Below are 14,978 nucleotides of genomic sequence, written 5' to 3'. Positions count from 1 at the left end.
GTGTGAAAGAATGTGAATAGAATTTCATAAGGAGACAATAGTTGGCATAGATATCTTGAAAAATAATTTTCAACTCAGTATGATCCTTCTGACTTGGCCACTGCAGTAAGAACTTGAATTTTAAGAACTGTCAGTTGGGGAAAGGATAATTTCAAAAAAGGCAGCCAAGAATGGTAAAGACAGCGCAGTGCTCTCTGGAGAAGACAATGGGCACTCCATTTTGTGCAAGATCCCTCTGACAAATTGTTCATATTAAGGTTCACCTCTCTCCCTAATCTCATGCTAAAAATAGCAGTTTAACAGTGGAAACCTTGCTTACTTAGTGAAACCAAATAGGGTGAGCTTTCCATGAAGACATTTTATAGGACAAATTGAGTTCATGTTTTGTATCGATGTATTTTCATGACTGATGACACAGCTTTATCTTCAATGTTGTTTGTTTAATTGCTCTTGCTATTAAAAGGAAATGATAGTTGACAGCTTAGGTTTCTGATGCCAACTTATGAACCCCTAAGGTTCTTCTTCAATTATTTATTTGTTCCTAAGTAAAGATTCTGATAGGATGCCTTTATATGCACATTTTGTACATGGTGTCTGTGTGCATAGGTGTACGTATGTGTATGTATGTATGTATGTGTACACACACATACACACACACACACACACACACACCTATGTCTGATTGTGCTGTAAGTCAGTATTCTAGAGATGCTTTAACATGGATGCAATGATGCTCTTTCACTCACAAGTGATAACAGACTTTACCCCCTGCTCTTAAATTACAATATAGCAAGTGTCAGGAAATTGTACGGCAGCCAAAATTCCTAGCCTTTGTAATATTCATTGCATTCCTGGCTGCTTTGCCCTAAGCTGGAATTATTAGTTCAGTGATAATTTCAGACAGAAGTGAGACCAGTTGTTCTCATATGAGGACTGGTGGCCCTAGGAGATGTGCTGAGAAAGCCTGGGGTTTTTGCAAGTGTTAAGAAGCAAAAACATTCTCTTTTTATACCTATTTACTGGAAGAAGCCTGTCTTGTATATCTGTGGCTAGTCATCATGAAGATTTTAGGTCTTAGACCTCTATCACTCTAACTTGGTTACAAATATGCCAAAACTAATTATTCCATGGAGGGAGGGAAACAATTCATGTGCATTATTAAAATTGTTATAGTTTTATTACTTTTATGTGTGAAAGGAATATGCATGAGAAGGAATGTCTTTTCCTCGTTATAAGTATTTTGTCAAAATATAGTAAGAAAGTTAGGGTATAATTACAATTTCTTTATCATTATAATTTGTTCATGTAAAAAACAAATTTTGAATACAAAAGCAAATCTGCGCGATATTCCTCAAAGAGGACCAATAAATTGCAACATAGAACTCATACAACCTAGTAAATTGCCACAAGTCATCTATCTCACCTCACGTTATCTTGGTTATCTATATACCACCCTGCCAATGAGGAAGGAGAATGTGTGTACAAGAGACCTGCTGATGTGTGGTAGAATCTGTGATTTCATGAACTCAGAATCTGAGACATATAATAGGTGGTATCCAACTAGTGTCTCTTGACTCATTGAAGGCATCTATCAAAAGAACAGGGAAGGAGATGATTTTTGGCAAGTTTCTCCTCCTCCCTGAAGACCTCTGTACCCTCAAACTACTTCAGAGGGGGCATGTTTCCAGGACAATGCAAGGAGAGGCGAAGGAAGTAGTACCGGATTTTTAAAAGGAATCAGCTTTGCTGCGCTTTGGTCCATGCAGGGCTCCACAAGCAGGTTCTCTGCACCAGTAAAAATAGCTTCACAGAACATGCTTCCTGGTGGGGTGGGGGTTGGAGTGAACATCATGGGACTGGCAGGGGGTGCTCAACCAATAAGAGAGGCTTCCCCTGCTCTCCCTCCGTTTCTCCTTTCCTCTGAAAGTTCAGATGCACCTGAATTTCAGGAGCAAGCCTCATTGAGCACAATGGGAGTTGCTTCTGAGTAGACACACATATCCTTGTGCTGGGGAAGGGAGAGAACACAAAAACAGGAAACCAGCCCTCATTTTAACCTGCAGGATCTCTATAATGAAGGGTCAAAGTAGTTACTTCCTAAGGCAATAAACAAAACAAAGGAGAAGCGGATCCTTGAGATGGCACTTTACCGCACTTAGGGAATTGGGCTTTAAACTGTGCCATGTCAATTGAGGGGGATCTCTGTAACTTCTGATGTGGGCATTCAGAGGGCAAGCCTCATTCAGCACAATGGGAGTTACTTCTGAGGAGACACTAATTGGTTTGTGCAGGGACAGGAAACACACAGGAAACTCCCCTTGACTGGGGTCAGGGTGAAAGGCACACCCTTGGGCAGGGCTAGCGTACCCAAGGTCAATGTGAGGGTTGGGTCACACAGCAACTATAGCAGGCAGAACCCAACTTGAGGAAAAGAATCGGACTTTAAGCAGTCTTAGGAAATCCGGTTTTCCCCTGATAAGCTCTGGGGTGGCTGCTGGATGGGCACAACATCATCTATCCCTAACAACCTCAATACACAGCCGGCTTTGAGTAAATCGCTGGTGGAAACACCCCCTGGGATGCCTTCTAGATCAGATTTTGGAGGACATGGGGGCTGCAGGGGGAGGGAAAATCACCCCAAATCACCACCCTCCTTATTCTGCTGATGGATGCCTTCTGTCAACTAGTTTGATACCACCCAACGTTTTTATTTTATTGTTCTTTTGAATAACTATGCCTGAAAAAGTATCTCGTAGGTGATGTGTTGAAGCTTTTATGTATGGAAGTTCATGCTATAATCAATCACTTATCTCCTGTTCACACATTGCAGCACACCTGCCACTTCAGCGGGGGTGGGGTGTTTTCCCAGCCCTGCCTTTTAGGGCACTAGGGCAGAATGGGACATGCCAGCATAGTGGGTTTGTCTCTCATGTTGGCTGATAGCCAATGGAGTAGTGAGTCCAATTGCCTCTTAAGGCTGGACCCAGCCACTGCTTGGCCTCTTTCGGGACCAGTGCAGCACCCTCCCTCCTATGCAAGGTGACAGTCTGGGATTAGCCAGCTTCCTTCAGGGGCTGAGTAGGATTTTTTTCTTTTTCTTTTTTGGTGTCCCTCATTGGCTATGGGGCTCCTTTTCTCACTTGCTCCTTCCTGGACCTCTTGGTAGTGATATTAATTTGGCTTAATTGGCTTTATTTGGTCACAGCAGGCAGATAGTGTGGGCACCCAGTCAGATTAGTTAACACATCCTGGTGAACACCCTGAGGGGCCTATAGGATTGTGGTTGCATTCACCAGCCTAACTCTCATTGCCGGCCGACTCGAGAGTGCATAGAAGGGTGGAGGGGGGGCACCTTCAGCCTAAAGGTTTACCCCATCGAATGCTGCCCAGAGCGGGTGGGGTGGAACAACTAGGGATTCCTCAGCCTGCCTTCAAGGTTGGCCTGGCAAGGAAAGGCCCATGTAGGATATCTCCCAGGCATGGAAAGCCTCAAGCCAGGGGTGGGATTGCCCTACAAAAGCATGGGTGTTGGCAATTATCCAGTTACATTTTGTTTCTTGTTTCAGATCTTTCCTGTTAAGCTTAATGAAGGTGAGACTCTTCAGCCTGTGACTGTGTTACATCATCATTCCAGAGGGGCAGGGGGCAATGCATTGTCATTGATTGTTGATTGTAGCATCGCTGATGAATTGAATTGCAAGTGTGCCTCAGCCACTGCAGATAAAACTTTTATAGCATTTTATATCAGCTCAGCTAAGAGCTGTCAGGCAATGAGTGATGGACATGACATAGCCCTCAGTCATTAAAGTGGGTGCATTCCATGAATCCCCACACTAAAGAGGCTTGCCTGGTATCAACTTTGGATGCCATTTCAGCACCAGGCAAAGACCCCTTTATTTGTCTGGTCATTTCAGCATGTCATCTACAACATCCTTTGGAAGCAGAAGGTCCCGGGTTCAATCCCCAGCGTCTCCAGGTAGGGCTAGGAAAGAATCCTGCCTGAAACCCTGGAGAGTTGCTGCCAGTCAGTGTCGACAACACTGGGCTAGATGGACCCATGGTCTGACTCAGTATAAGGCAGCTTCCTATGTTTCTTATGCTTTGAGGATGATTTTATCCATTCTGTTGAATATTATGGATTTGTTTTAATTGCTGCTTCTGCTGTTCTGTTTTTTGAAATTTTATACATATACACATTTTTATTACTTTACCATATGCCATCCTGCGAGTTTGTACTGAAGGCTGGCACATACTTTTTCAAAATATACCAACCAACTAATAAATATTACACTTTTAGCCTACCCAATAGCCCAGTAAGTTCCCTGGGTGGTGTACAGATAAATTACAAAGATAAAATACAAAATCACAATAAAACAATGATAGTAAAACAGCAGAAATAAAACCAGCAGCAAGGGGTAACAAGTAAAACAATGCTGCATGTAATAAAACCAAAGTAAAGCCAGCAGCATAATTAAAAGAAAAGTGTGGATACATGGAGGGTAAGTTGTAAGCAAGCACAATTCATGATGTTGCACAACATCGTTACTGATCATGGGGCACATCTGTAGCATTAAGGTATCAGCTTCCAATGTCCTGGCTTTGTGGAGCTTGAGCCAAACATGCGATATTCTTAGCTCTGGTCTTAAACCAGCAGTTTTTAAAACAATCATTGAATTAATATATGTGTGTACTGTATTCATATGTGTGTAACCCCCCCCCCATCTCCAATACAGTGGTACTTCCAGTTCTTCATCTGAAATGTAAAAAACACTACCGTTTTATAACCTGCCAAACCTAACACACATACACAGTTTCCTCCCTATCTGATCTTGTGTCATGCAAGGAATTTTCATAACTCTCAGCTGCAAAAAAGATTTAACCTAATAATGGGAAAATGCAATATTTAAATTGCCACCTTTAGTGGCAGCTAGAACTCATATAGTTTCAAGATTATTATACCCTTTCACCAGTTGTTTTGACAAAGTGATTTCATGCCCTATGATTTACTTAGGGATTTTGCAGTGTAATGAGTCAGCTAATAAATGCCTGAAAACTTGTTTTGTGTGGTTTATCAAAGCCTTGGGCCAATCTATGAGCTTGACTATGTTTTTCTGCCATTGTGGTTTAAAAAACTCTTCCAAGCAGTTAGACAAGCTCTCGATTTTTCTATCAGTTTATATAGACATTCCTTGGAGGGTTTTTTCTTCTTCTTTTCTGGATGAATTGAGGGCTAAGGAATTACGTGGCTTCTAATGCTAATTATCCTCTGGCCTATTAAAAAAACATACACCAGAGGTCAGTATTTATTATTGTATTCCACTACAGTGAGGAACCCCTTCATGGATCACTGCCTTGTTGTGGTGAAGGGGCTTGCGTAACTCAGTGAAGCCATAAGCTGTGCCGTGCAGGGCCGCCCAAGATGGACAGGTCATGGTGGAGAGTTCTGACAAAATGTGGTCCACTGGAGAAGGAAATGGCAACCCACTCCAGTATTCTTGCCAAGAAACCCCATGGAATGTATCACAAGGCTAAAAGATATGACGCTGGAAAGTGAGCCCCTCAAGTCGGAAGGTAACCAATATACTACTGAGGAAGAGCAGAGGGAATTTCTAAGTAGTGCCAGAAAGAGTGAAGCAGCTGGGCCAAAGCCGAAAGGACACTCAGCTGTGGATGTGTCTGGTGGTGAAAAGAAAGTCCGATGCTGTAAAGAACAATATTGTTTAGGAACCTGGAATGTAAGATCAATGAATCAAGGTAAGTTGGAGGTGGTCAAACATGAGATGGCAAGATTGAACATCGACATCTTGGGAATCAGCAAACTCAAATGGACAGGCATGGGCGAATTTAATTCAGGTGACCATCATATCTACTACTGTGGGCAAGAATCCCTTAGAAGAAATGGAGTAGCACTCATAGTCAACAAAAGAGTGGGAAAAGCAGTGCTGGGGTACAATCTCAAAAATGATAGAATGATCTCAGTACGAATCCAAGGCAAACCATTCAGCATCACAGTAATTCAAGTCTATGCCCCAACCACTGATGCCGAAGAAGCTGAGGTTGATCGGTTCTGTGAAGACCTACATCACCTTCTAGACCTAACACCAAAAAAAGATGTCCTCTTCATCATATGTGATTGGAATGCTAACGTAGGAAGTAAAGAAAACACCGGGATAACAAGCAAGCATGGCTTGGTGTACAAAATGAAGCAGGACAAAGGCTAACAGAGTTTTGCCAAGAGAACACACTGATCATAGCAAACACGCTTTTCCAACAGCACAAGAGGCAACTCTACACATGGACATCACCAGATGGTCAATGTCAAAATCAGATTGATTATGTCCTTTGCAGCCAAAGATGGAGAGGCTCCATACAGTCAGTAAAAACAAGACCTGGAGCTGACTGTGGCTCAGATCATGAGCTGCTTCTTGCAAAATTTCAGCTGAAATTGAAGAATGTAGGGAAAACCACTAAACCATTCAGGTATGACCTAAATCATATCCCTTATGAATACACAGTGGAAGTGACGAATAGATTTAAGGGCTTAGACCTGATAGACAGAGTGCCTGAGGAACTATGGACGGAGGTCCGTAACATTGTTCAGGAGGCAGCAACTCAATCCATCCCAAAGAAAAAGAAATGCAAGAAAGTAAAGTGGCTGTCTGATGAGGCTTTACAAGTAGCTGAGGAAAGAAGGGAAGCGAAAAGCAAGGGAGAAAGGGGAAGATATACCCAACTGAATGCAGATTTCCAGAGAAGAGCAAGGAGAGACAAGAAGGTCTTCTTAAATGAACAATGCAAAGAAATCAAAGAAAAAAATAGAATGGGAAAGATAGAGATCTCTTCAAGAAAATTGGAGATCTCAAGGGAACGTTTTGTGCAAAGACGGGCATGATAAAGGACCAAGAAGGCAGGGACCTAACAGAAGCAGATGAGATTAAGAAGAAGTGGAAAGAATACACAGAAGAACTATACAGGAAAGATCTGAATGTCCCTGATAGCCATGATAGTGCAGTCACTGAACTTGAGCTGGACATCCTAGAGAGTGAAGTCAAGTGGGCCTTAATAGGGATGGCGGAGAATTTCTCCACGAATCTTCGGGAGGCCGAGCGCCGAGGCATTCAGCCCCCTGAAAGTGTTGGGGAAATTCTCTGCCCGCCCCCCGCCCCCCCCCCAGGATGGGACTTACCGTGGCCGAATGTCCCTCTCGGCGGCGGGTCCCGGCGGCGGTTCGGTGGCGGTTCGGTGGGGGTGGGGGCGGCGTCCGGTCTCCCGACCGGCTGCCGTCACCGCCATTACAAAATAAAAAAGTAAACAAAAAACAAAAAACACACACCTGTGATAGGCTACGTGACGATAGTCTACGTAAATCTTTACGTAGACTAGACGTGCCAAAATAAGGAACGCAAATGGCGGTGCCCATGGGCTGCTGCCATTTGCATACGCGCTTTTATTTTTTTTTCAAAGTCACCCGTGATAGGCTACGTGACGATTTACGTAGCCTATCATGGCTGACTTTGGAAATCTAGCTGTGATAGGCTACATAAATCGTTACGTAGCCTATCACGGGGTTGTTTTTTTTTTCACTTTTTCTTTCGCGGCCGGGGAGACGGGGCGCCTCCCCCCCGGCCTGAATTTTGGTCGGGCGAGGCGGGGCGCCTCCCCCCCCTCGCCTGAACTTCAGCGCCTCCCCCCCACCATGAAGCAAACTGCGGGACAAGGTAAGTCCCTTTCGTACATCCCTACTTAGAAAGCATTACTAACAACAAAGCTAGTGGAGATGACAGTATTCCAGCTGAGCTATTTAAAATCCTAAAAGATGATGCTGTTAAAGTGCTGCACTCAATATGCCAGCAAATTTGGAACACTCAACAATGGCTTCAGCAGTATGTGAACCGAGAACTACTGGAAGTACAAGCTGAGTTCCGAAGAGGCAGAGGAACTAGAGACCAAATTGCCAACATTCACTGGGTCATGGAGAAAGCAAGAGAATTCCAGAAAAAGTGTATTTTTGCTTCATTGACTACACTAAAGCCTTTGATTATGTGGATCACAACAAACTGTGGCAAATTCTTAAAGAGATGGGAGTACCAGACCACCTTACCTGTCTCCTGAGAAACCTGTACGAGGGTCAAGAAGCAACAGTAAGAACCCGACATGGAACAACCGATTGGTTCAAAATTGGGAAAGCAGTACGACAAGGCTGTATATTGTCGCCCTGCTTATTTAATTGATATGCAGAGTACATCATGAGAAACGCTGGGTTGGATGAATCACAGGTCGGAATTAAGATTGCTGGGAGAATTATCAACAAGCTCAGATACGCAGATGATACCACCCTAATTAGGGCAGAAAGCGAAGAGGATCTAAAGAGCCTCTTGTTGAGGGTGAAAGTGAAGAGTGCAAAAGCTGGTTTGAAACTCAACATTACAAAAACTAAGATCATGGCATCTGGCTCCATCACTTCCTGGCATATAGAAAGGGAAGAAATGGAAGCAGTGACAGATTTTATTTTCTTGGGCTCCAAGATCACCGTAGACAGTGACTGTAGCCATGAAATTAAAATTTTGGGGTGGGTTAGGGTATTTTAGAAAACGTTTTATTATACGCTGGGTGACCAGCCAGATGGGCGATTAATAAATTTAATAATAATAATAATAATAATAATAATAATAATAAAAATAAAAAATAAAAATAATAAAAGACGCTTGCTCCTTGGGAGGACAGCTATGGCAAACCTAGACAGCATAGTAAGAAGCAGAGACATCACCTTGCCGACAAAGGTCTGTATAATCAAAGCTATGGTTTTCCCAGTAGCAATGTATGGCTGTGAGAGCTGGACTATAAGGAAGGCTGAGCGCCGAAGAATCGATGCTTTCAAACTGTGGTGCTGGAGAAGACTCTTACGAGTCCCCTGGACTGCAAGGAGGTCAAATCAGTCAATCCTAAAGGAAATCAACCCTGAGTGCTCATTGGAAGGACAGATACTGAAGCTGAAGCTCAAATATTTTGGCCACCTAATGTGAAGAGAAAACTCCCTGGAAAAGACCCTGATGCTGGGAAAGATTGAAGGCAAAAGGAGAAGGGGATGGCAGAGGATGAGATGGCTAGATAGCATCGCCTATGCAATGAATATGGACTTGAGCACGCTCCGGGAGAGAGCGCAGGACAGGAAGGCCTGGCGTGCTATGGTCCATGGGGTCAGAAAGTGTTGGACACGACTAAACAACTGAACAACAACAGTGAGGAAAAATTTACCTTCACCCACTGGCTTTTCCCTCCAACTGCCCATCCAAGTTCTTGCTGTGTAAGCAGAAGGTTGAAGACTATGATAGTTCCATGTCCTTTGGACCGAATCATATCCACCCATGGCATCTGGCCACATCAGCTGTAGCTATAAACCAGGGGTAGAAATGTTGTTGGACTCCCACGTTCAATCTGCTTCAACCAGCATAGCCAATGGGCCAGGTCCATCAACATCTGGATGGGCACATGTTCCCCTCCCCTGCTACAGACAATCATGACTTTATTTCTTTAGTTCATATATCCCATCTTTCCTCCATACATGGTATGATGGTGAGGCTGGGTTTTATTGAATCCTCATCGGCTTTGTATGGGACACTTTAAAAAGTCAGATATATTGTGAGAGAGTCTTCAGTTTGCACACACTGCACCTGTTCCAGGTTGAGGGAGCCCACCAAGGATGTTTTGCGCAAAGGCCCACAAAATCCTGAAGCCAGCCCTGACCAAAGACATCACCCCTTTGCTGATACCACAAAGTGCTGAAGAATTCATGTAGCTTTCCTGCCTGAAAGAGGATCAGGAAAATGTCTCTGCAACAAAGGTTAAGCAAAGGTTGTGGTATTACAAATTGGAACTAAATAGGGGGCTGATGTAGAAAAACTGGAACCTTGTTAGCTAGACTAATAATGAATCAAGTCTTTGAGACAAAGGGTCCCTAAAGGTTACCAAGCTGGAGCTTGAATACAAATGACCACATTATTATTAACATATCCATTTATGAAAGCTGGTTTGTAATGAATATTAGAAACTCAGAGCAGATGAATCAAGGTGTATCTAGCTAAAGAATGCATGCACTTAGCATTCCTAGAGCTGGAAAGGTCACACACACACACACACACACACACGATTCTACTCTTTTTCTTTTTTTGTAGAGGATCCATGTATCTACCTGGAGGCTTTCTTTTGATTGTTAGAAAACTTCCTTCCTTTCATATATGACACCTAGCTAGGGTGCCAGGTGTTGTACATTACTAAGGACAGTCCTCTATTTGCTGGTCTGTCAGAGAGCAGTCCTCTATTTGAAGGGCTGTTCAGTCAAAGTCAAGTTTAAAGAAAAGAACCATAAGAAAGGAGAGCAGGTGCCTTGAAGTTGCCAACTGACAATTAGCACAAGAACAGCAGACCGAGCAGGCACACAAAGTTAGCTGATCGCTATGGTGAGATGGTGTTCCTATTTAAAGTATTGTATTATTGCTGAATTTGCATCTACACATAGAGATTAGCATATACAGATGGGAATGGTTTTTGCAAACCTGCGTCCTCTTTTGTGGCAATGCGTGTCCTCTTTTTGGGTGATGTGTAATTGGCTACCCTATTTAGAGTGCACGGAAAGAGCGAGAGATAGATAGAGAGAGAGAGAGAGAGAGAGAGAGAAATGAATGAATGTATGTATGTATAATGCATTTATTTTATGCTGTTCTAATGAACAGCTAATCAAATAGAATATTATAGGGAAGCTCTCTTTACCTTCAGTAGTCAGGCTGCTCCTGTTCCCATACAATCCAATAGTTGAAGTGTGTAAAGGGGAGAAGCCCACCTCTCTGCATTATCTCAGTGTGGCTTGCTTGAGTTGCTGGATGCTGGAGTGCTAGCTGCTCTTTTCTGCTGTGAGTTTCAGAGTAAAATGTCCTCTCCCCACAACCAGCAGCCCAGATCTGCCCCCAAGTAATCAGAATCTTGGGCTGTATGTCTAGCAAACTTCAACTTTCTGTCTGTGGAGGAGTACCACAGCAATGCTGTTATACCTGTGTGAAAAGATTTTGTGTATTGTGGATGAACAGTTTTCATATTGTATTGTTTTTAGATTATGTTTTTATGGTGTTTATTTGTATTATTGTGTTGATTGATTTTTCCATTATATTAATTATGGATTTCTGTATTTGCTTGTGTGTGAGATGCTTTGCTATTTTTTGTAGTGGAAAGTGATATATAAATTTTAATCATGATAATTATAATGACAACAACAACAACACTTTCATCAGGCATTGAGACCCCAAAAGCGTGTGTGTGCTTGTGCGTGCATGTGCACGCGTGCGCGCACACACACACGCACACACACTTCATGGTTGAATATGAATGAGCTTCACCACCCTTCCCCAACCTGGCATCCTCCAACTTTTTTGGAATTCAAGAGCCATCAACCCTAGCTAGCATGGCCAATGGTCAGAAATGCTGGCAGTTGTAGTCCAAACATTTGGAGGGCACCAAGTTGGGGAAGGCTGAGCTAGACATTACACAACATGAGATGTCAAGGAATATTTTTTTACTTTCTGATTTTGGGCTGGTGCCCAGCATCTTCCAGTTCAGCCCTGCACCTATAATTACCTGTTTTCAGGTGTTTATAGGTGCTTGGTGAATATTCATAATCATTTCAGAGTTGTGTAATATAGGCCTGTTTTACTGAAATAACTCACTTTTGTACATGCTGACTACGGAATTCATTCTCAAGACTTGTAATGATCATGGTAGAACAGAATGTTAAAGTGGGCTGTTAGCTCTCCAGCAAATAGCATCATGATATGCATAGTCCACTGTGGTCCTTTTGTGACACAGTGATTGTCAAGCATATAAAATTTGCTGTCTTACATTTCATTTATTTGTTTCTGTGGTGAGTTTGATTTCTGAAGAAGTGTCTGTACAACAACAGATCTACTTGGTGAAATGACTTTGAAAAAAAAAACATGTTGGAAACAAGTGATTACTACTTTTGATGGGATCTTTTATGCTTTTATCTCTTAAATACTTTAAAATGTGCTGCAGTTGATATTTACAGGCAGGCCATTGATACATTTATGGAGTTGATTTCTTTTTTTCATAGAGAACTGAAGAATTGCCTCCAGCAGCCTCTGTGTGGAGTTCTCAGTTTCCTGAACTTGATCTTCTGCCTCAGGCCAAGTCGTACCCCTTTAATCATGCCGCCCCTTTGTATTTCCATACTGCTTGTTGGTGACTAGTAGAAGATGTACCAATTAAATTAAAATAAAAATCACAAGTAAAAGAGAAAAAAAAAACCCACTGTTGTTTCTGAGATACAGAATAGCACAGCAATAATAATATGTGGTGGTGGTGGTGGGGAATCTCACTGGGTGTGTGGGTTGGAGGACTTGATTATATATTTCATTCATGTCTTGGAGTGGGGAGATAGATTGACACATTTAATGAATGCTTACATCCTTTGTAGATCTGTATCAATTTCCAGTTTGTCAAACAATACAAAAGAAATTTGTTTGCCAACTTTCATAATAAGCATATTTTATAAGACTTATTTTTGTTGCCCCAATGCTAGAATTTTGGTAGCCCTAAAACATGTTCAATGATGCTGTCAGTATTCTTCCCCTTTACTGCGGATTATTGGGATGTGAATTTCTACTGACAGGATTGCATTGGTTTAATGATCTAATACCATCACTGCTGTGATTCTGATAAACTGACTAATTCAAACTCTCAAGGTTCCGCTTTGCTGAACATTAGTTTAAATGTGAATCCAGTTAGCTTCCTATGGACTTTCGTTTTACATTTTACATATGCTTTATCAAAGACTTGACATTCACAATCTTATTAGTTATCAACAGGATCTCTGTGGTGTTTATTCAGGATAACTGGAAATTAGATAGTACTATAAATGAAGTAGAATATATAGCTTAGAACACATGCATATTTATGGGAATTTCACAAATTCTGATTCAATGTATGTACCACGAAATCCTGCAATTGCTTATGTCATACACACTCACTATATGATTTTTCTTCAGTGGCACTGGACACAGCACACAGTCCAATGTGGAGTTAAATATGGTTAAGCCCATTGGTGCTACAATGTATCTATGTACCATACATTGGCACTTCATACTAAATACTTTACTTAGAAGTAAATGTATTTGTTTTTAATGGAACTTTCTTTTGAACAGAGGTATACCTTGCCTCTTGACCTGTTACTTGCTCAATGCCACCTTGTGAGCTCTATAACTGAGCTGGGATTTGAAACCAAGGTTTCTCAGTCGACCTCACTTTACTTCCATGGTTCCTCAGCTACTTCCTGCTGCCTTACCATGTTTACCTTATCTGTACACGATAACACGATAACATGTACACGAACACAATGTTTCTCCATTCGCCTGCTGCCTTTTATCTCTCCTTCTAGCCTCCAATCTGAGGAGGCCACATAATAAATATAAGCTGTCTAGAGCTTGTCAATATTCAGTGGCGACCACCACAGGGAAACTGAATGATGGCTCCCATTCTCAACGATATGGATGAGTAGAAATTCACCATGGGGATGTCTGCACCAGCTCTGCGTGTGACAATCTATCCACTACACTTTTCTGGCTCTCTCAATTTGAATCCCTTGAATTTAAAGACAAAACTTCTTTTCATTTCAACTGAAGAGACCTGCTGGTAGAGCCAACTGAAGTGAGATGGTAAATACATTTCTGATCACGAGCCTGCAGGTGGAAGGATTCTTAGCAGCATGGTCGCATACATAATACATGCACAACACAGTGGAATTCCTCAAGTTAGGCTATTTATATGGAAAGTTCATGCTTGTACAATCCAGCCTTCTTTGGGCTCATCCAGATGGTGCTGAATTTGGAGATCCAAAGCTGGCATTTCAATGCTTCCAATTCACACTGTTCTGGAAATGTTCAGGTACCAACAGTGGGTGTGGCCAGTTTCACATGTCCTTCTGATACAGTTGTCACCTGGATAGTATTGGATGCAACAATTAGGTGGAAAAGATTCACATGGTTTAAAGACCTGCTACTTTTAAAAGTTATAGCCAGCAGAGGCTACTGGTTCTGATTTCGGTGGGCCTGTGAATCCATTCTGGGTTTCAGTCAGAACCAGCCAGAACTCAAAAGGAGCTATCCAAGCTGCTGAACCTATTTTGGGGATAGGGTTCAGCACCTTGGATAGCTCCTTTAGAGTTCTGACTGGTTCTGACTGAAATGCAGAATGGATTCACAGTCCTACCAAAGTCAGAGCCACCAGCCTCCCACCGGTTATAGCACCACTGTGGATGTACTGTAGTCATCGAACAGTGCCTCCCATGTTGTTGCTGCTGCTGTATCATAAAAAGGGTCCATCCATTTGTCTGCCATGTGCATATAGCACAAAATGACACAAAGGTGGGCAAAGATCAACATAGGCTGTGTGTCAGGATTGATTCTTAGTGCAGGAAGATGGTTAGCAACTCAGATTCAGAAGAGGAGCAGCCAGAACTGGAGGAGGTTTTTTCACAGGCCAGTTCAGATATGGATAGGCGTGCTTCTGTGTTGCCCCGGCCATGGGCACTGAATTCTTACATTAGAGGTGCCAAGATAGTGATAAATCAGATGCAAAGATGTACTTACAAGGAGACTTTATTGGGTAACTTAGAGCACATGGGTGTACCTAGTGGTTGGATCAGACAGCTTCTCCGACCCATTGGGTCAAATGGGCTTTACATGTTAGCCATATAACAGCAGCAAGCAACCCCTAACGTTCATTCCCAGTGTAAACTAACAGTACTTGGTTCTCTCAGCACAGCCACCTGTGGCTTTAAGGTAAACAACATCTGCTTCTCAGGCAGATCATAGAATCATAGGGTTGGAAGGGGCCTACAAGGCTGAGTCCAACCCCCTGCTCAATGCAGGAATCCAAGTCAGAGCACCCCTGACAGATGGCTGTACAGCTGATGA

This window comes from Heloderma suspectum, chromosome 2 (genome assembly GCF_057233095.1).
Source record: "Heloderma suspectum isolate Gila_16-S chromosome 2, 16-S_ref, whole genome shotgun sequence".
Taxonomy (NCBI): domain Eukaryota; kingdom Metazoa; phylum Chordata; class Lepidosauria; order Squamata; family Helodermatidae; genus Heloderma; species Heloderma suspectum.
Note: the sequence above shows the minus strand (reverse complement) of the source record.